Source organism: Megascapheus bottae, chromosome 8 (assembly GCF_031878675.1).
Source record: "Megascapheus bottae isolate mThoBot1 chromosome 8, mThoBot2.hap1, whole genome shotgun sequence".
In the NCBI taxonomy this organism is placed as follows: Eukaryota; Metazoa; Chordata; class Mammalia; order Rodentia; family Geomyidae; genus Megascapheus; species Megascapheus bottae.
The window spans coordinates 7,400,520-7,420,669 of NC_143516.1; the positions used below are offsets into that span (position 1 = coordinate 7,400,520).

A 20,150-nucleotide genomic window follows, 5' to 3' on the forward strand; every position below is an offset into this window, starting at 1 on the left:
GAACACAGGGAGATTCAGCTAACTCACCCACGAGTTCCTACAAAGAAGTCACCCTCCAGTGAGAGGAGCTGGTTATTCTCATTCTAGAATGATGCAGGCAGGACAAGGTGGATCCTGTCTGTACTAGGTGATTTTCCCAAGGAACCGCCCACTCCATCTCTCTGCCTCAGTTTCCCTGTAGCAATCCTGCTTGCTGAAACTCACAGTCTAGACCCGGTCAGACTTTTCTATCATCTGCAATTAAAAATTTCTTGATGGCTCAGTCACCTGTGGATATAACCCAGACTCCTCATTGTGAAGTTTGGGGCTCATGCCCTCAACTTCCCTTCAACACTAACAGATGGAATAGGTCCCCCTGACAGGCTGGCTCTGTGCTGTCTACTTTGGCCTTGGAAGCTCTGCCTGTGTGTTTTCTTGGCTTGGGTAGACATTCCTAGGTGCCTGATGGTGACAGTTGTACCACTGGAATTCATCTTCGGCCTCTGCTGCTCCTTGAACAATGCTTCCACAAGAGGATGTGCTGGGGACATGGATGGTGAGGGAAGGGTCTACAGTCAAATACCTGGATTTCTTTAGGCTGAGTTCTTCCCTTTTAAAAAAAAAATCCCGTTACAAATGTTCCTGTAGGGTATTTTATTTTTTCCTGGCTGCTGAAGAAGAATGACAAATAGACATGAAGTAACTTGTAAATGAAGTGCTTTACAAATGTGTTTTATGTGGACATTTCACTTTAGGTACTGAAATTTCTGTTCCTCATAATAAGACAGAAACATGCAAAGTGTGACATCTTGCAATTGCGAAGCTTTTTTTTCTTCCTCAGCAATTCTTGATGAACAGATATGGCAAGTAGAGAGGTGCTATTTTGGTGCTGATCTAAATCAGTCACTTAGTATGTGGTATTCTGCTAAGTATTGATGATATATCATTTATTTCGTCCTTTTGGAGATTGTATGTTTATGTGTCACAACAAACCAAGGAGTGTTCAAATTCGGTTCTAGTATGTCAATGGGAAACTCAGCTTCATCTGAAATTTTGTTACTTTGCTTCGTTTGGCTGCCATGGAAGATAATAGATCGATAACCTCTTATAGTTTGCTGAGTAGTTCTCAAGTATTGATGATCTGTTATTCTCTCCGTGTTAATATGAAGACACTCAGAAGAGTCCCCTAGTGCAGACTGTGTGGACAGGTGACTGGTGAGGATGCATTAAGCTTTTTATCTGCCTGCCCATGCTCTTGTGAAAGTGAATGTCCACACATACACACGAGAAGATAGGAGAGGGGGCTCTTTGCAGATGATCATGTGAGCATGTCACCTGAAACACAAGTGCTAATGGACCCTAGGTAACTCAGAGACAAGTGTCTGCTCCTTGTCCTCTGACTGGACCCAGGCTTCTACTTCTGAAAAGATTGCTTCTCTTGTCATTCCTTTTATTCTGTGCCAGCAAAACACACAAACTGTTTGCCTATTTTTATGTGTTAAAAGTCATAATTTCATCTCTCATTTCTACCCTCTAATCTGTTGGCTTTCAGCTTCAAAGATCACTTGAGAGTATTTGTTATTACTAATATTGCAGCTGGCATTTATCAACTGTGTGTGTGAGAAGCCCTGAGCAATGTACTTTACTTATACTATCTCATTTATTCTTCACAATATAGGAGGAATGACATGACTAGATAGAGAAAATAATATCCCCGCTTTCCTCATTAGGAAAATGAAACATTTAGAAGTTTGGTCATTTTCTCAGGAATGGGCACTGACCTAACCAGAGGGCAGAATCTAACACGCAAAGCTTTCTGAGCTCAGAGTCTGAACATCTAACCATTGAACAGTATCACTTTCTGCTTTCTTTCCTGTCTATATTATTTCTTTGCTCATCAATGAACTGTGCATGAATTTATGACACAAGTTTCTTTTGACTTTGCATATCCTTCTTCCTGCTTAATTCTGTCATAGCTCATACTTGTTGACATGGCATTTCAGGTGTAAAGATGTTTGTTACTTTATTATTTTATGAATATTATTTCTTATTTTATTTTTTATGTCAATACTGGATCTTGAACTTGGGCCTTGAGTTCGTTTTTTCAGATAAAGTAATTATTTTTATTGTAATTAATAGAAGCGTTACATTATATTTGCCATAGAAGGTACATTACTTCACAATCATGGCTACCCCTTCTCCTGTTTTTGTCCCCACTTCTTTCCCCCACCCCCTTCCCCACATCTTATTTTCCTCCCTTCCCTATCCTACTTCAAATAAACAAATAAACACGTATACAATATCAGATAGCAAGGTAAGATACTGTAACAATAAGAGAATAACCAAGGGACAACAAAAGATACGAGAAATAACATAGTATATTAAGAACAACAATCTCACATTACATGACTCTTGTTTCCATATCCTGAAGGTCCTTTCATTTAGCCTCATCCTATATGGCCTTATGGATCTAGGTTTTGCCCTGTTGTAAATCTCTGCTAGGAGAGCCCAATTATTACAAATGAGGGAAATCATTGAGCCTATTTTTCTTTGGGTCTGGCTTACTTCACTTAATATGATTTTTTTCTAAGTCTTTCCATTTCCTTACAAATGGGGCGATGTCATTCTTTCTGATAGGCTTTGAGTTCTTACTTGGCTTTTTATTAAATTGAAAAAGCTATTTTTAAGTAGTTATAGAAAAAGATTTCCATTCCATTTGTGAATACATGAGTAAAGTGAACCTTGAGCAGCTTCATTTCTTCCATCATTCACTCCGTCTTTCCACCCATCCCCTCATGTTTCCTGGCTCCATTTTGACATGAATTTGAATACCATGACTGTGTTTGCCCACACTTCCTCTTGAATGGAAGATGTTGAGTGGTTTATCAGGTCTGATGATTCTCCTCACTAGGAACTCCCAGTCTTGATTTGTGGTGGTTGGTGGTTCTGGCCATGCCTGGCTGGGAAGATACCCATGATGTATGTGCGCCATGTGTATACACGTGTGTAATATATATATATATATATATAAATATATATATATATATATAGTCAGAGTCCAGGTCAAGCTTCTCCTCGTGATGTCTTAATGGAATCTTCCTTTCAGTTCTTATACAAACACTGTGGCTTACTGTATGCTGCCATGCATGGGTCATTGGACATGCCTATGGGTGTTTCTAGAATCACAGCTTTGACTTCCATTAGGATAAATTTCCTGAGGAGAGAACAAGACACAGGGGGTGGGGCTCAGCTGTTGATGGACAAATGTCGTAAACCAATGAGCAAATAAGTGTTTGTCTGTAGAATTTGTTATTATCGTGTGACTCAGTTCCTTAAGTCAAAGGGAAATGAAAGAACAAAGTAATTCGCTGGATAATTTAACAAGAAAGTAGTAGCAGGCTAAATGTCCCATCACACTTAGATTCGAAGCTGTGAATTATGTTGCACACTTGATTCTCTGTATTAGGATTTGTATGCCTCTTTCAGTCTGGTAGCCAGGTAGTAGAGGGTTCTGATGTTTATCCGGTGAATTCATCTGGACTTACCTCGGCCAATGGGCCTCTAATTATCTGGTAATACACACAATTGGAAACAGCACTGGCCGAGGGTCCCCTGACCCACCTTGCTGCATGAAGCAGGAGATGATTTATAAATGCCAGGTCATGGTCTCCCACTGAGGGAGGGCTACCAGCTACAGAGGCCTGGAGGGACACTGCAGATTAAATGCTTTCGTTATGGAACCATCGGTGGCCCAGCAACACTCAGCTAATTACAGGACCACAGCAGATCCCATGGATAGCAGCAGAGAACCCCTCACCTGCAAAGCATCTCTTCTACCCATAGGCACCTTAGTTTGTGCTGGAGACTTCTAGGGAGAAAAGCAGAAAGACACAGCACAGCATTTGGGCTCTTCCATTAGAGCTCACCTCTGAGGGGGGAGAAAGAGAAGGGAGAGAAGGGAAAATGACATCTCGGTGTCTAAGTAACACATACAACTGGCCTCTGTCCTGGGAGCAGTCTTGTTCCTGCAGATTTTTTTTCCCAATCTGCCCTGAGTATTTGGGGCCTTCCTGGATTCCTCAGATGAGTGTGTGGATGTTGGTATAAGCCAAGAAGATCCTCGGAGCATTTAATAAATCCAGAAGATGCATATAGGGGAGTCCTTATAAATATATAATAGCCACCTCTGGATAACACGTAAGACATTTTTAACTGCCTGAAACTCATGTTATTTTGAGGTTCTCTCTCCAGTTGTGATTCCTGGAAAGAGGATAATGCATCTCATGTGGCTTTTGTCGGAGGACGACTCTTTCATCAACTATTGATTTGATCGCAAAAGCCTTTAGTTAGTGCAGGAATTCCACTGGTAATAATTAAAATTTCAAGAGATAAACTGGCAGGAGAAATGAAGGGGGTGGGGAGGGGAGGGGCGGCCACATGCTCTGGGTTCCATGAGCATTAAGAACTCCATCAGTGTTACATAAAATTAGCAGAAATTAGATCCATGGTTATTGAAGAGCCTCGTTTCTATTGTGAGGAGCCATTTAAGTACAACGATTGGGAATTATGTTCAGCGGAGTCTTTAACTGTTCATTTGCCTGCTTAACTGACCGCTAGATGAGATGTGATGCTTCCAGGATATTGAGAGGTGTCTGTGTGTGTGAGGGGGAGAGACTTTGGGTCCTTTAATTCAGCTTCTTTCACTCAGAATTCTAACTAAACATCACAGTGGTGGGGTTTATTTTTCATAAAGAGAGGTTTACAGAAACAAACTCTTGCAAGATGTATACTGATTTCCTGTGCCCCTCTCTCTATCTCGGTGGACGAGACCTTCCCCCAGCATTCCTGGGGCATGGAACTGGGACATATTTTTCACGTGTCCTTCCTACTCAGAGCACAGATCCAGAAGGCCTGGTTTCCGTATAGAATCACCACACGTAACACAATGGAGAACAGCCACTGCAGCCCAGGGATTTGTTTTCTTTTCTTCAGAACTATTTTTTTCATGCTAATGTGCCTGTGTGCTCAAGACCTCACATTTCACGGCTCATTCAGGCCTTGGTGTTGGGCTATGTGAGCTCAGATAATGGCATGAGCAGGGAGGAGAAGAATGCAAGCTGACTGTAGCTGATGAAGACTTGTCATGCAAGAGTTAAAGCATGGTCTATTGTCTGAGGTACACTTCCTGATAGGAAATTGGGGCACATAGACTAATTCACTAGGGACCAATGGTTTGATTTCTCTCCTTGCTGCTTGGCACAGGAATGAAATAGTAGCTGTGTTTATAGCACAAGGTTGGATTATATTCTCCTTGGAGGAATGAAACCCTAAAGGATCATTTGTGTGCAAGACAAGCAAAATTAAGCTAAAACACAAAGCAAGGTTGGTGAAATGGTTTCAAGGCATAATACCATTGGCTGCTGTGTCAAAATGGTATTTTCTACAGCAATAGCTGTAGAAAAATATTCTATGGGAGGGCACTTGTCCTGGTCTTTGTGCTTCAACCCTGGAAATCTTGGCTTCTGTAGAGAATAGACCCTCTCATAGCTCACCAAAGGATTTGTTATCACTAGATGGGCAGAATGGTAGATTAAGATGAGTCTATATAGAATAGCCTCCATTAGCCTGGGGCATTCCATGCATTTACTCAGGATAAATAATGAAGGGAGTGTGGGGAAAGTTAGATTCTTTCCTGTGTATCAGAGAGTCTTCTTCGCTGTGTCAGAATGCTTATCCTGTATTGGATATGAGAATGGAAAGTGGTAAACGATGAGTCTGTGAGTTAGATGAGTGGAAGATAAACCTCAGGACATCATCTGCGTCTGGCCTTCCTCTCTGTTCATATGCTGTGCTGTGCAGATGGAAGCGTGGGGCAGGACACTGGATGTGCAGTGAGGATGCACTCACTGACAGAGGCAGCAGGGCCCCTCTCCCAGATGGGGGTCAGGGCCCTGGCTTCTGGGTCCCATGCCAGCTTTAAGTCACACAGTTTTGGAACTTGAAGATGCTGGTGGAATTTAGGACCCGTTGTCTGGAGTAGGGTTACTGGTTTCAGGAATTAGTAGTTCTATTATTGTTCTCATTTGAAAATCACAAGTGATTTTGGGGAGGGAGTTTAAATTGCTTAGACAAAATTGCTAAGCAATAAGCTCAGTGGCAGATGAAGAAGAACATTGTTTTACAAAAGACCAGAATAGAGTATATAAATATATCTCCATATAAATGTGTGTGTACATATCATGGATATAGATATATCCATATCTAGCTATATATTACATCTATCTATCTATATCTTCCTATGTACCCAAATGTATATGCATATCAAATGAATCCTGCTCAGATTCTTATTTTGAAATTGCAAATTGGTTCCAGGGTGATGATAGACGAGGAAACAATCTGAACACAATGTGAGTCTTGCACTGGCTGCTATGTGACTCTGTCGGTGAGAAATACTGGGAATCTGGAAGGCTGCATCCAGTCGAGCCAGCCTTGTGGGAGCAGCAGGCTTAAGCCCACAGATGGCTGCCAGCTCTCTGCTATCTGTGAGATGCTCCACTCCCAGGGGCAGGGGAGAGCCTGGGGACTCTTGGGACAACTTTCTTTCACTGCTTTACCACAACTCATCTTGGAGCATCTATATCTACAAGCAAACATTACTCCTTTTTCTAGGTATGCTGCTATATTTATTGTAGCTTGTATAATTTTTCAACTGTTTAACATATGTGCTCCTGTTTTCTTTAGGCTCTCATTTAAAGTTTCTTAAGCGTATTATTGAGATAAAGGTTTTGAGTGTTATGTCCCAAGCACTATCTTCTCTATAAGCCCCATGGGTTTTCATTCTGTGATTCTACATAGTAAACTGACGTTTAGGAATTTGGATGTCATCCTATAGGAGTCTCACCTAGCAATATTTTTCTTTCCTTTTTTTCTAAAGTATGTTTTGTGGGCTCATTAGAATCTGTTTTAGCATTTAGCTCGCTTAACAGAAAATAATATTCACTATCATTTGTATATTTAGCTTTGTAAAATCATAGATCTCTTCATATTGCATAATTTTGATAAATGTTTGTTGAAACGATTTGAATTGGTTTATTCAGTGGCTGAATAATAGAACCTGTAATTAGGGATGCTAAGATTACTGTCTCAGATATCTATTCAACCTTACCACTTTCATACCCATGAATTTTCTAGACCTTATTTGTAGAAATAAAATTCTCTGTCAATGGCAGTATTTGTAAGGATCAGATTTCATAATGATACATTGAGAGCAAGATTATAACGAAAGAGGCTTAAGAATCCACTCACTGTCATATACATTGATCTGTGACTGTTTCTTGTCACAGTTTAATCAAAGAACTATCAGGCATTCAGTGTGTTTCTTCCCAGGTCAACCTCATTCTGATGTTGTTGTCAGCAATGTCTAGGTCTGGCTACGCTCCATCATTGCAGGTCACATGAAATGACTTAAGAACTGTCCACCCGCTCTGCCACAGGGGCTTTCTAGCAAGTGTCATCCTAGTTAACGTAAAACCATTGATTTAAAATTTATCTTTAGGTAATTGTACAAATGAGCTGCCATTTAATAAAGCAACTTAGTAATACAACATATCTTGACCAAGATCAACCCTGTCTACATTCTCACCTACCCTTCCCTACCCACCCTGTTTCTTACTTGTCTTAATTTTGTAGAATATACATTGAATTATTATCTGTAGTTCCTCCTTTCTTCTCTTCATTTGTTCACTCCTTTCCATTTGACCCCCACTGAACCCTTTTGAGAACTGGCTTCCTGGTATTTTATTTTTGTTGAACTTTGATTAAGCATTCTAAGAAATTAAGCTATTTGAGATCTCCCTTGAATCTACCCTATTCCAATTAGGATATTTGTAAATGTTTGCATATTACCCAACCTTTTTACCTATAAGTTCGGAAGCAAAAATCTAGCTTTTTTTCCCCCAAGTCTTTCCATTGTTTTACAAATGGTACCAGTGAGAAGACTTCAGTTGCTCTGCAGGAAGAGTCAGGAAGTTTTCAACAGATATTTCCACTGTTGGTATTAAATTTCAATGTGATGGCTTTCCTCTCACTCTGACTTGGTATCACATGGAGTACACAGAATGGGATGTAGGAATAGAAGACTTTCTTAGAATTGATACCTTAGAGAAATCTAAGGAGTAAGGCTCCCTACCTGTCTTCCCAGATACTTTGGAAACAGATAGGAGGATTATGGTCTGAAGCTGGTCAAGGAAAAGTCTTGAGACCCATCTGAAAAAACAAAAACAAAAACAGATTGAAAAAGGGCTGTAGTGAGTGGGTCAAGTGGTACTCTTCAGGGCCCTGAGTTCAACTCCTAGTACCACCCAAAATTAAAAAAAAATTTTTTTTTCCACTGTCAGTGGATTTGAACCATGAAAAAGGGTTTATATAGATTTTTGTAGTTCATGAAACCAAAACTTTAAAAATAGATTTTTAAATTAAAAAAGAATCTTTGATTTGGGGCAGCATTTTTTTCTCCTGCTATTTTTTTTTGCATATTTTCCTACTTCTTTTCTTCTTGGTGCTTGAAATATTTTTTGTAGAGTTTTTATGGCAATTCTTTTTTTTCTTTTTTGTTATTTCTCACAGCTGTTGCTAGGAGTTTCTGTGGTAGAAAAGCCAGAATCAAGGCTGCCAGAACTTCTTATTCAGCAAGGAAGCATGTGAAAGAAGATTGGTTGGCTATGCACTTATCAGTTAGCAGAATCGGTACTTGCGGGAGTATTTGCAGGTGATCTACCTGTTCACTGTAGCCCATGGACTAGCTGCTTCCTATAGACGCAGCTACTCTGTATCATCTGTGGTTCAGAGTTGGGGCTTCTACACCTGGCCAAAAGAAGCTGGAGAGGCCCAGTGGGAATGATGAGGTCACTGGCAGGAAGGGGCTGGATTGGAGGAGACACTAAACAATGTCTGTAATGTGAACACAACTTGAACTAACGGTATTCAAATTCTAAAGAAATGTTCCAGACTAGCATACTTAATATTTTCTGCTCCTTTCAACACCAAGATGCCACCAGAATGGTGCCTGTGTGAGAAATTGACTGACGGTTCTAGAAACTTCTTTTCCTTCCTCTTCACTACATGTCGCTGTGCTGACTTGGTAGTAAAATGAGGAGAAGGAAATGAGAAGATTCTAGATCGAAAGAAATCAAGGAGATTAAAAAATCCATAAACAGAAGCCAAATATCTTTTGGGGGGGCGGGTTTACAGGGCTTGACAGGGGCTCTGTCCCTGAGCTCTTCAGCTCAAGGCTACCGCCCTACCCTTGAGCCAAGTCCCACTTCCTGTTTTCTAGAGGTTAAGTGGAGATAAGAGTCTCAGGTCCTTTTGTGTCCAGGCTGGCTTTGAACCTTGATCCTCAGATCTCAGCCTTCTGAGTAGCTAGGATCGCAGGCATGAGCCACCATGCCAGGCTCAAAAGCCAAATGATATGAACAATGACAGCTTGTATTTTAGTCAAGCGATCAAAATAAAAATATACCTCTCCATATTCACAAATCAGGAATGTAAAACTGTAGACAATTTTTTAATGACTGTGGCTGTGTTTTCGGTTTATTATAGTCTGAGTAGTCATATTGCTTCTTGATTTTTTTTTTTACTTTTTAGTGCACATATCTTGGTAATTACTGCTGGATGTTTTTCCTTTAAAAATAGAATGCATCACTAAATATTCTCCTCCATTCATATAATAGATGGGTAATGAATCAGTTCCAGGCATTTCAAACTGGATTCATAAATATCCACCATAAAACAAACCCACCTATATTGAGAAAAAGCTCTTCACGGTGGTCCAGGAGGTCAAGCAAAGGCTCACAGTGGGCACCACACATCCAGAAATGTCAAAGAAACAGTCTCAGCCAGACCGGTTAACTTGCTCTGAGTTTTCTTAGCTTTCTTCTCTCCCCTCAGTCTGGCAGAACGAAAACTCAGCAGATAAAATCATCTTGCAATACAGAAGCAATCACGCCAACTTTGGGCTAGATAATAGGCCTGTTTAAGCCTGCAGGTGGGATATTTTATTGAAGGTAAACTCCTAGAGCTCGTGTGGGCAAGTAACCAGCTAACAGTTGGAAAAGGTAGGTAAATAGATGAAGTGGAATCAGAGTCTGAACAAAAGACCTTCATTGTCCTGGCCTTGTAAGTGCGTGTATTCACTTCCCCCGTCTCCGCTCATGGCTCATGGCTGCATGTTCAAATCACCTGGGAGGATTTGAAGAATATGGACAACTGAATGGGCATTGCCAGCGATCTGGTTTACTGAGCCCAGAGTTTGGAAAGTTTTAAAGTTTCCTTCCAGGGCAGTTTGCAGTGAGTGTTGAGAAGGGTGGCCTCCATGTATTTCCTTGCCATGCAGCAGCTCTTGGGTCAAGGGGAGTGAGTGTTAACTTCATTTGTGTCAGATCTGCTTGCTGCCCTCCTAAATCTGTCCATGTCCGGGGGCTCCCCTAACCAGTAATTTCAGAATCTCTGCAGTTTGTGTCCAAGAAAGATTCGTTTTAAAACTCTAGCTGCTGTACTCTAGTGACTCAATGTGTGTGTAATTTTCGCTCCTTTGGAGGTCGAGAATAAGAGGATGATAGTCCAAGTCTAGCCCAGACAGAAAAAGCCCGGGGGACTCCATCGCAATGGAGGAAGTTGGGCATGGTGAGGTATGCCTGCCGTTCCAGTTATGAGGACGGGGAGGAAATGTGTTCCTACAAGGTCCACATGGGCCTGGGATTGTGCAACCAGCATACTTAAATAAAGGGTTGAATCCCAATGTTAAGCTACAAATAGAAAAAAGTACCTCTGATGCTAAGAGAAGTTTAAAAAACAAGGTTCCATAGCCACATTTGTAGTAGCTACCCACGAAGGAATGCTACGTTGATGTGCCCAGACTGGCATGATGAGAAAGAGAACCTGGGTCTCCACAGGCTTGAGTTCTGTCTTATCTAGTATTGAGAATGCCACTCGAGAAAAGTCACAAACAGCCAGGGACCATAATATCCTCATCGTTATACTCTGAGTAGGAAAATGCTATATAGCAAGCGGGGTGCCTGAGGCGCATACCTGGAATCTTAGCTACTCAAGACACTGAGATCTGAGGACTGCAGTTCAAAGTGAGTCTGCTCAGGAAAGTCTATGAGACTCTTATCTTCAATTAATCACTCAACAAACGAACAAACAAACAAAAGAAAACAAGCAAACAAAAACAAACAAAAACTCAGAAGTGGAGCTGTGCCCCAAAGTGATAGAGTGCTGGCCTTCAGCAAAAAGTGCTCAGGGACAATGCCCAGGCCTGGAGTTCAAGCCCCATGAAGAACCAAGACACAGAACAAAACACTAGCCAGGCGCGGTGGCTCAGGCCTGCAATCCTAGCTACTCAGGGGGCTGAGATCTGAGGGTCAAGGTTCAAAGCCAGCCTGGGCACAAAAGGACCTGTGACTCTTATCTCCAATTAACCACTAGAGAACAGGAAGTGGGAGTTGGTTCAAGGGTAGGGTGGTAGTCTTGAGCTGAAGAGCTTAGGGACAGTGTCCAGGCTGAGTTCAAACCCCATGACCCCTCCCCCGCCAAAAAATCTATAGACTAAATAGTAAAGGCTGTTATGTGGAATGTATGTGTGAATGAATGAATGAATATATATGTCTATGTGTGTGTATGCATGAGTGTGTATGTGTGTGCCTGTGTGTGTGTGTGTGTGTGTGTGTGTGTGTGTGCGTGTGTTGCATGCTGGCACAGAGCAAGCACTCAATAAACTGTAGCCATTGTCTTGGTTCCAAGCAGACATAGTCCCTGCCCTGTAGAAATGTGTGCTTTGAACCAGCTAATATTTACTCTGAGTCCTTATTGAAAGGATAAATGGCAGGGATGGGGCAGGGTCAGCTTTCTGGATAGCAGGATCCAGAGTGAGCTGGGCTGCTCAGGGCCTCAGTGGATCAGCCCCCCCCCCCAGCTTAGGAGGAGTTCCCCGACTCTCAGGCCTCACCCCAGTTCTCTGAACCAGACCCTGCATGGACGCCCTTCTCCAGGAATGTGTGCTCGCACTGAAGGCGCTGGCAGATCTGAGCCTTCACCTTTCACCTGCTCTGTAGGGAAATACTGACATTTTTCAAGTGTTCTCTTTGGGGGAGAGGCGTGTGGCCTAGGATGTATTGAACGGTGTGCCCCTCCATTCAGAGAAGGTCTCCTCCATGTGGGCAACATCTGGGATGGCAGGTGAGAGATGGGGAGACCACTTCTCCCTCCTTGAATCCCCTTGGGCCTGGGGTGGGGCAGGGAGGGATGGGCTGCTGAGTCAGAGCCTGGAGGAGGGAGGGAGCCCTGTCTGCTGCTGGTGGCAGGCACCATGGTGACCCCTGGTCTCTGGGGAGCATGGTGCTATGGTTGCCATGGTAACGGCTGTGCTTGGTCAGGGGTGACTGGCAAAGCTGCAGGAACTGGACCCTGGCTTCTCCCCAGTGTCTGGCTGTGGCTGACACAGTGGTGCAGGCGCCGTCTGACCCCGCCATGTGGAAATTCGAGTGGGAGGCCCAGGGAGCATTCTCCTTCCTCTTATTTATTTCTTTTTCCATTCTGTGTCCTTCACTGTGGGGAAAGGGAGAAATCCAGGCAGAAATGAAAAAGAAAATGCATAGGAAATGGAAAGTGTTCTGAAGTTAGCAGGCTACATACCCAGTACCTAAGGTGGGTGGAGGCGAAGGTGCTCCAATGTGGCCCACACTGTGTTTAGAGCTAATCGAGGTGAAGCAGGATGGACGTCTGCACATCAGCTCCCCATCTCTTGGTTCTCAGAAGCTTCTGGGAAGGGAGAGTTTCAGGACTCAGGTGCCTTATTTTTAGTTCAGCGCTCTTACCTTCATGATGTAGCACTAATATGGCTCGTTGATGTTGTTGGGCCTGTGTCACAGGCCCAACAACAGGAGGTCATGTCCTGTCCTCTGGTGGCTGGTGCAGAGAAGTGAGGCCCTCGAGTCCCGCAGAATGCAGACCTTGGTGTCTCAGAGGTCACATGATTTTACTTTTACTTTTGGAGTATAAAGCTATACAGTAACAATTAAGAAATTCATCATTGTAGGATACACCCATGCAAAGACCATGGACATCAAGTGGGCAGAGTTGATGTTTAGTGAATGTCAAATTCGGTTCCTGACTTAACCTTGGATTGAAAGGGGTTTCCACTTTATATACCTGACCTAATTAAAGACCGTTTGTAATGTTGAATAGGGTACATGTAAACTACGTGCTATTTGTGTTTGATTTCAGACAATAGTGGGTTGCAGGAAGCAAATGTGTTATAAGGGCTGTAGTTGCAGCCATCTGTGGCTCTGGTGGGACAATAGTGAGTACTTGAAACCACAATGACAAAGCTACGTAAAAATGTGCCAACAGCTTTGAGAGGTGTGAACAGAGTCTACTGAATGTGGGCCAAAGAGAATCATTCCATTATTATATAAAAGGACTATCAGAGCTTCCTTTAGAGTATCATGTTCAATTCCTATCAATTTGGTATAAAAAAGGATATTGTAGCAATAGAGAAAACGAAGCATAAACAATGAAAATGGTTCAGGGATTTGGTAAATTTGGAGATTTGGCAAGGCCAGAGTACCTAGGCTTTGTTGATAAGGGAGAGAACACAGGTGACGTGATGTTAGGAGAGCCTGGTAACCTCTGTGGACAGGACTTGCCCTGGCCCTACACGACTGACTACGAGCCAGTATTCAAGGTAATGCGGTACTGGTAATAATGGTCCTTGGAGATCAGAAATAAGACTCGTGCCAGGTGCTGGAGGCTTGTGCTTTAATTCTAGCTACTCAGGAAGCTGAGATCTGAGGACGGCAGTTCAGAGCCAGCCAGGACAGGAAAACCTGAGAGACTTTTATCACCAGTTAATCACACACAAAAAAGTTTGAAGTGGAACTGAGACTCAAGTAAGAGCCTTGATCACAAGACCCCCCCCCCAAAAAAAAACTCTGATCATTTATTCTTATATATATTTTTATTTTACTTTATTTTTTTACCATTTATTAAGCCATTTTTTAAAGCAGTAATATTTTTTACTTTAATGTATAAAGGGGTTACAGTTATATTTTCCAGATAGAGGGCGCATTACTTCTCACATATTGATATCCCTTCTTATGTTTTTGTTCCCATTTCCCTCCTCCTCCCCCCTCCCCTTATTTTCCCCCCTCCTATTTCAAATAAACAAGTAAGCATCTATATATTATATCAGGTAACAAAGTAGGATACTGCAACAATATGAGATTAACCAAGGGGCAACACAAGACAAGAGAGAAACATAAAGAGTAACAGTCACTTATAATTAAGCTCTTGTTCCATGTCCTAGAGGTCTATTAATTTAGCCTCATCCTATAAGGCCTTATGTATCTAGGATTTGCGCTATTGTGATCCTCTGCTAGGAGAGTCCTAGGGTTGTACTAATTATTACAGATGAGGGAAACCATGGAGCCTATGTTCCCTTGGGTCTGGCTTACTTCACTTAATATGATTTTTTCCAAGTCTTTCCATTTCCTTACGAATGGTGCAGTCGTGAGGTGGGAGCCAGGGTAAAGGTGACTCAGGGACTTGGCTTCAGACTCCATCTGGGGAACTGTACTAGGAAGTACTCTGAGAATTACTTTTCTCTAAGACTAAAACCTAAGCAGGCCATTCTAGTGCATCACTGATGGCAGGAAAAGTGGACTAGGATATTGAGACAGTGCAGAGCCTGAGCTGTGACTCTTCAAGCACACAGAAAGCAAGTCCTCTCGACATGTGAACATGGAAACCCTTTGGCTTTGAACCTCCACTCAGGGTGTCCCCGGCATGTTGTCTCCCCTTTTGCCTCTCCTTGCTTGGTCAAGGCTTGCCTTAACCTCTGACCCTGCCGTCTGAACCTGCCTTCCTTCACAGGAGAGCAGAAGGAGATGGGGTGTCAGCTGGCTGGGCTGTGCTTCCTCTCCCTTCCCCGCTGCCTTAGTCTCCTGGCCTTGGCTGTCTGACCTCCTGTGCAGCCTGCCAGAGGCGCCTCCCTGCATAGCTCCCCCAAGAGCCACATGCAGCATGCTGGCTGCACCCTTCCTTCAAATCCTGACATGGAAAGGGGTGCCCAGTTTGCAGATGAACCCTTCCTGCAGGGTAGCAGAGAGCTCACCTCCTTCTCAGAGGCAGCCTGGAGCTCTCCCAGCTGCCCAGAGCCTCAACTTTTTGGCATGCTGTTGGCAGGGAACACATGAGAACACAGCATTTGCTGACATCTGGGATGCAAATGGAGGCAGAGCAAGGCCAGGAGGTGGCTGAGGCGGCAGCTTCGAGCAGAGCAGACCATCCTGCAGCCGTGAGAGGTGGTTTCACGTGGGTAATTAATACAGGAGAACCAATACAATGACACTGAGCCTCCACGAGGGAAAACCGTCACTCTCCTATTCATGTATTCTTTTCTAACAGATTGATGGGCCAGTCCACTGCTTTCCTAGATCCACATGGTTGAGGAAACGCCAACCAAGTGTCATTTAAATAATGAGCAAGCCTTCCAATTAGTCAGAGCCTAATCCTCGTGCCTTAAAAATGGCAAGCTACTCTTAGCCCTGACTGCTCAAAAGATAGAATGGGGTGGGGAAGAACACATGAAAACATGGATAGAAAAATATTTCCATGCACAAGACTCGGTTGCATATTAATCTAGAACTTTACAAAGTCAATAATCATCAAAAAGATTCATTGGTCAACACATACGAGCTATTCAAAAACATATATGTGTTTTGATGTTTTTTCCCTAGCTCATATATATTTTCTGATTCCCAAAATATTTAAATTTCTCTGTTGTGCTAAAGAGGGATTCTTTGTCATTCATATAAATCAGTAGGCATCTAAAAATAAGCAAATTAAACTTAATTTATTGTCTGTATGTTTAAATGTTTCTGCCACTGACAAAGTGAAATGAATCGCTTACTGTGTAACCATTTGAATTCTTATTCAGAAGTCATTCTTAGGTACGCCTGACTCAGATATGTAATCATCAGTCACCTTTACTATGTTCATTCATTACTCCTTAATATACTCCAGCAAGCAATGACGGCGTACCCTCCATGCCACAGGCCTCTGTAGGAGAGGTGGAGTTAGGTTCAAGTAAGAACTGTCCTCAAGGAGATGGATGGACGGGCAGGCATTTGTCACACATAAGTTGTCCAAACTCCTCATGTTGTAACATAGCTATGAATTGTCTTGAAGTCCCATTGAAATGCAGAATCTTTTTTTTATATTGATTTTATTGTTGGGGTAATGTATTAGGGGGGTTATAGTTATATTTGTCAGGTAGTGGGTGCATTACTTCTTGAACATGGATACCCCCCTTGTCATGTTTTTATCCCACTTTCCCTCCCCCACCTCCTCCCAATCATCTTGTTTTCTCCTCCCCCTTCCCTATTTCAAATAAACAAATAAATGCATATATAATATACCAGTTAACAAAGTCAGATACAGTAACCACATGAGACTAATCATAAGGGGAATAAAGAAATAACTTCACAGGGCATTAACAACAATAATCACAAAGATAAATCTCTCGTTTCCATATCCTGGAGTTCATTTTGCTTAACCTCATCCTATATGGCCATATGTACATAGCTTTCGAGCTATTGTGATCCTCTGGGATGTCATTCTTTCTGATGGCAGCATAGAATTGCATGGTGTATAATTACCACATCATCTTGATCCATTCATCTTACTGAGGGGCATCTGGATGGGTTCCATATATTAGCTATGGTAACTAATGCTTCAGTGAACATCATTGTGCTAGTAGCTCTAGTATGTCCTTGTTTCTGGACAAGAGTGGGACTTCTGGTTCATAGGGAACTCTGTGTTTAGTCTTTTGAGGAATTGCCCCTTCTGGCCGCATCACCCCAGCATCTGTTCTTATTGGAGTTCTTGAACATGACCATTCTAACTGGAGTGCTGTGGAATCTCAAAGTTGTTTTGCTTTGAATTTCTTGTACGGTCAGAGATGTTGAACATTTCTTCATGTGTCTATAGGACATTTTTTATTTCTTCTTCAGAGAAGTCTCTCTTTAAGTCTTTAGCCCACCTTTTTAATGGGATGGTTGTTTCTTTTAGGATTTGTTGTTGAGAGATTCAATTTTTTGAGCTGTAGGTATATTTTAGATATGAGACCTTTATCTGTTGTTTGGCTAGTGAAGATCTTCTCCCACTCTGTGGACTTTCTATTTAACTTGCTAGCCATGTCCTTTGCCATACAGAAGCTCTACAATTTAATGCAGTGCCATTTGTCCAAACTTTCTTTAATTTGTTGTGTTTCTGGGCCTTTATGAAGAAAGTTTCGACCTGTGCCAAGGAGACCTAGTGTATCTCCTATTCCTTCCTGTAAAGCTTTCAGTGTATCTGCTTTTATCTCAAGGTCTTTGATCCATTTGGAATTAATTCTGGTGCAGGATCCAACTTTAGTTTTCTACAAGTGCTTAACCACTTCTGCCAGCACCATTTGTTGAAGAGGTTGTCTTTCCTCCATCCCATTTTCTTAGCTCCCTTATTGAAGATAAGGTGGCTATAGGTCTGTGGGTTGATTTCTGGGTATCCAGTTCCATTCCATGGGTCCTTGGGTCTATTCTTGTACCAGTACCAAGCTGTTTTGATTACTATAGCTCTGTAATAGAGTCTGTGGTTTGATATTGATATTCCTCCAGTGTTGTTATTTCTGCTAAGGACTGCTTTTGCTATATGGGGTCTTTTATTATCCTGTATGAATTTAGATTGCTTCCTCTATTCCATTAAAGAATGACATTGGGCTATTGATGGGTATTGCATTGAATTTGTAGATAGCCCTTGGCAGGGTAGCCATTTTCACGATGTTAACTCTTCCAATCCAAGATCATGGGAGGTTTTTCCATTTCCTTAATTGCGCTTTAAGTTCCTTTTTCAGGTTTTTAAAGTTGAAATGCAGAATCTTTGACATTCCCAACAACTGATGCTGGGGACCACTTTTGGAGTCATTGTCCTAGAAGACATGCTCCTGAAAGAGCAGAACTAAGACTGCTGAGCTAAGACCTGAAGGTGAGTGGGAAGGAGCCTCCCTTAGGGAGGTGTGTGTGTGTGTGTGTGTGTGTGTGTGTGTGTGTGTGTGTGTGTGTGCTTCACCTTCCCAGAGATAAAAGAGAACCCCGAGGTTGTTTGGGAGACTGCCTTTCACTTGAGTGGCTGGAGGGGAAGACTTGTTTACGGCTTGCACAAACCAACTCATTAACTTTCTTTTTTTTTTTCTTTTTTTATTGTTCAGTTGTGTGGCTTGAATTCAGAGTCTGAATACTGACCCTAAGCTTTTGTGCTCCAGGATAGTGCTCTGTAACTTTGAGCCACAGCTCCTCTTCTGGTTCTCTGGTGATTAAGTTGGACATAAGAGTCTGATGGACTTCCCTTCCTGGGCTGGCTTTGAACCATGGCCCTCAGATTTCAGCCTCCTGAATAGCTAGGATTACAGGTGTGAGCCACCAGTACTTGGTTTATTCACTTTCTTTTTCACTCTTCTCCATTCTCCCAACATTTATTTTCTTGAACTTATTGAAGCTGTCCTCAGGCTCTTGACAAAAGAGGACACTGGGAAGATTTTCAGGTTGTGAGACTGGTGAAAGACAAGGCTTCCAAATCTTTATCAGAGGGCAGAGTCTCTCATAATCCTGACAGATGACCGTATAGAGTTTTAATTACTTTAGACTATGCACACACGTGCCTATGTGTGCGTGCGCGTGTGCGTGTTACAACATAAAGGAAGACTTGGTGTAGAAGATGACTGGTTCACTTAGGGGTCAAGTTTTAACTGGAGGTATAATCTAGGCCACAGACCAGACCACATGGTGCCATCAAGGCCATTTCATGTCTTCCCTCAGTCTCATTTTTCATTTGTGAAATTCTTTTGATACTTGAAAAAAATGCATCTAAAAGCTTCTACCATTGACACATCTTCATCAGAGAGTTTCTGGGTCAGTGTAAATGTTCCCAAATATTGTTGTTTGAAAAATTACTTCACTCTTCTGGGACAGGGCCAATCAATGACGCCTTCTACTTAAAATATTTACTCTACCCGCTCTGACAGTTGTTCCAACTTATCCTTCCCAGTGTTGTCTCTCAGCTCTCCATAGCTCTTCTCATTCTAGTTGAGCTCTTTTCCTTGCTGTCCATCCTCCTTGTCCTGTTAAATTCTACTTTGGTTTCTCTTCTCTTCCTCAGCATCTGTGATCCCTGCTGCTCATTGAAAGCCTCTTACCCCATGGGGCTGGACGTTCTGGCAAAGCATTTTACAGCCATCGTCACACAGATCCTGAAGATTCTGTGATATGGCTTCTTTTCCAATTTGGGGGGTGGGTGGGTAGGAAAACTGTGGTGTAGAGAGAGAATATTATTTGTCCAAAGTCCTAAGATCCTAAAACTATCCAACCCAAAGTGTTGGAACCAGGATTTAGAATGCAAGTTTGGGTCAGTGTCTCTCCTGAGCTGTGTTGTTGGCTACTATGCATTCTCTCTCTCTTCTGTGACAGCCATGTCATTATGCATTAACTTTATCTTAGACTTCTACCTGCCCCCTTCCCTTTTCTTCACAGTTTGGGTTCTAGGAGATCTTCCTTTTGGAAACATTTTCTCATATTCCTCTGTTCTCTGCAGCATGGTGCTGGAGTCCTATCCTGTGCCAAGGCCCACATTACTCTGTAACTGCCTGCCGCGATTTTCTTCTGGAACAACTGATCTTTTCACCTGGATCGTGATTTTGACAGTTTTTATACATAGAAATTGCTTGGATCAATATGTGTCCAACACTTGTCAAATAAATGGCTTCTCTTTTCAGCATGTTCTCAAAGCTGGTACTTCCTTTTGCACACACACACACACACACACACACACACACAATGGGAAGGTTAGGGGGAAGAAAAACTTGTTGATATGAAGTCATAGATCTAAATATCTAAATTTCATGTGTGTAAAATTGTGTTGGTGTCCACAGTAAGATTCACAGATCCTTGAGGATTCCCTAAGACCACTGGAATGGGTGAGAAACAATAGTTAGTTAGATGTACTTCCGGAATAACACCGGATACATTACTTTTCCCTGTGATGTTTGTGCAGAGGGAACATGAATGCTGGTGGGACCA

The 20,150-nt window shown here is 42.4% G+C and overlaps 1 long non-coding RNA gene across 1 annotated transcript; it reads left to right on the top strand.

The window, feature by feature from the left end:
• Positions 1 to 11,972: 11,972 nt before the first annotated feature.
• Positions 11,973 to 19,845, top strand: LOC150059500 (uncharacterized). Its single transcript, XR_016536377.1, has 3 exons — positions 11,973 to 12,216; positions 17,933 to 18,063; positions 19,666 to 19,845. It is a non-coding gene; the product is annotated as an uncharacterized LOC150059500 (long non-coding RNA).
• The last annotated feature ends 305 nt before the right edge of the window (positions 19,846 to 20,150 follow it).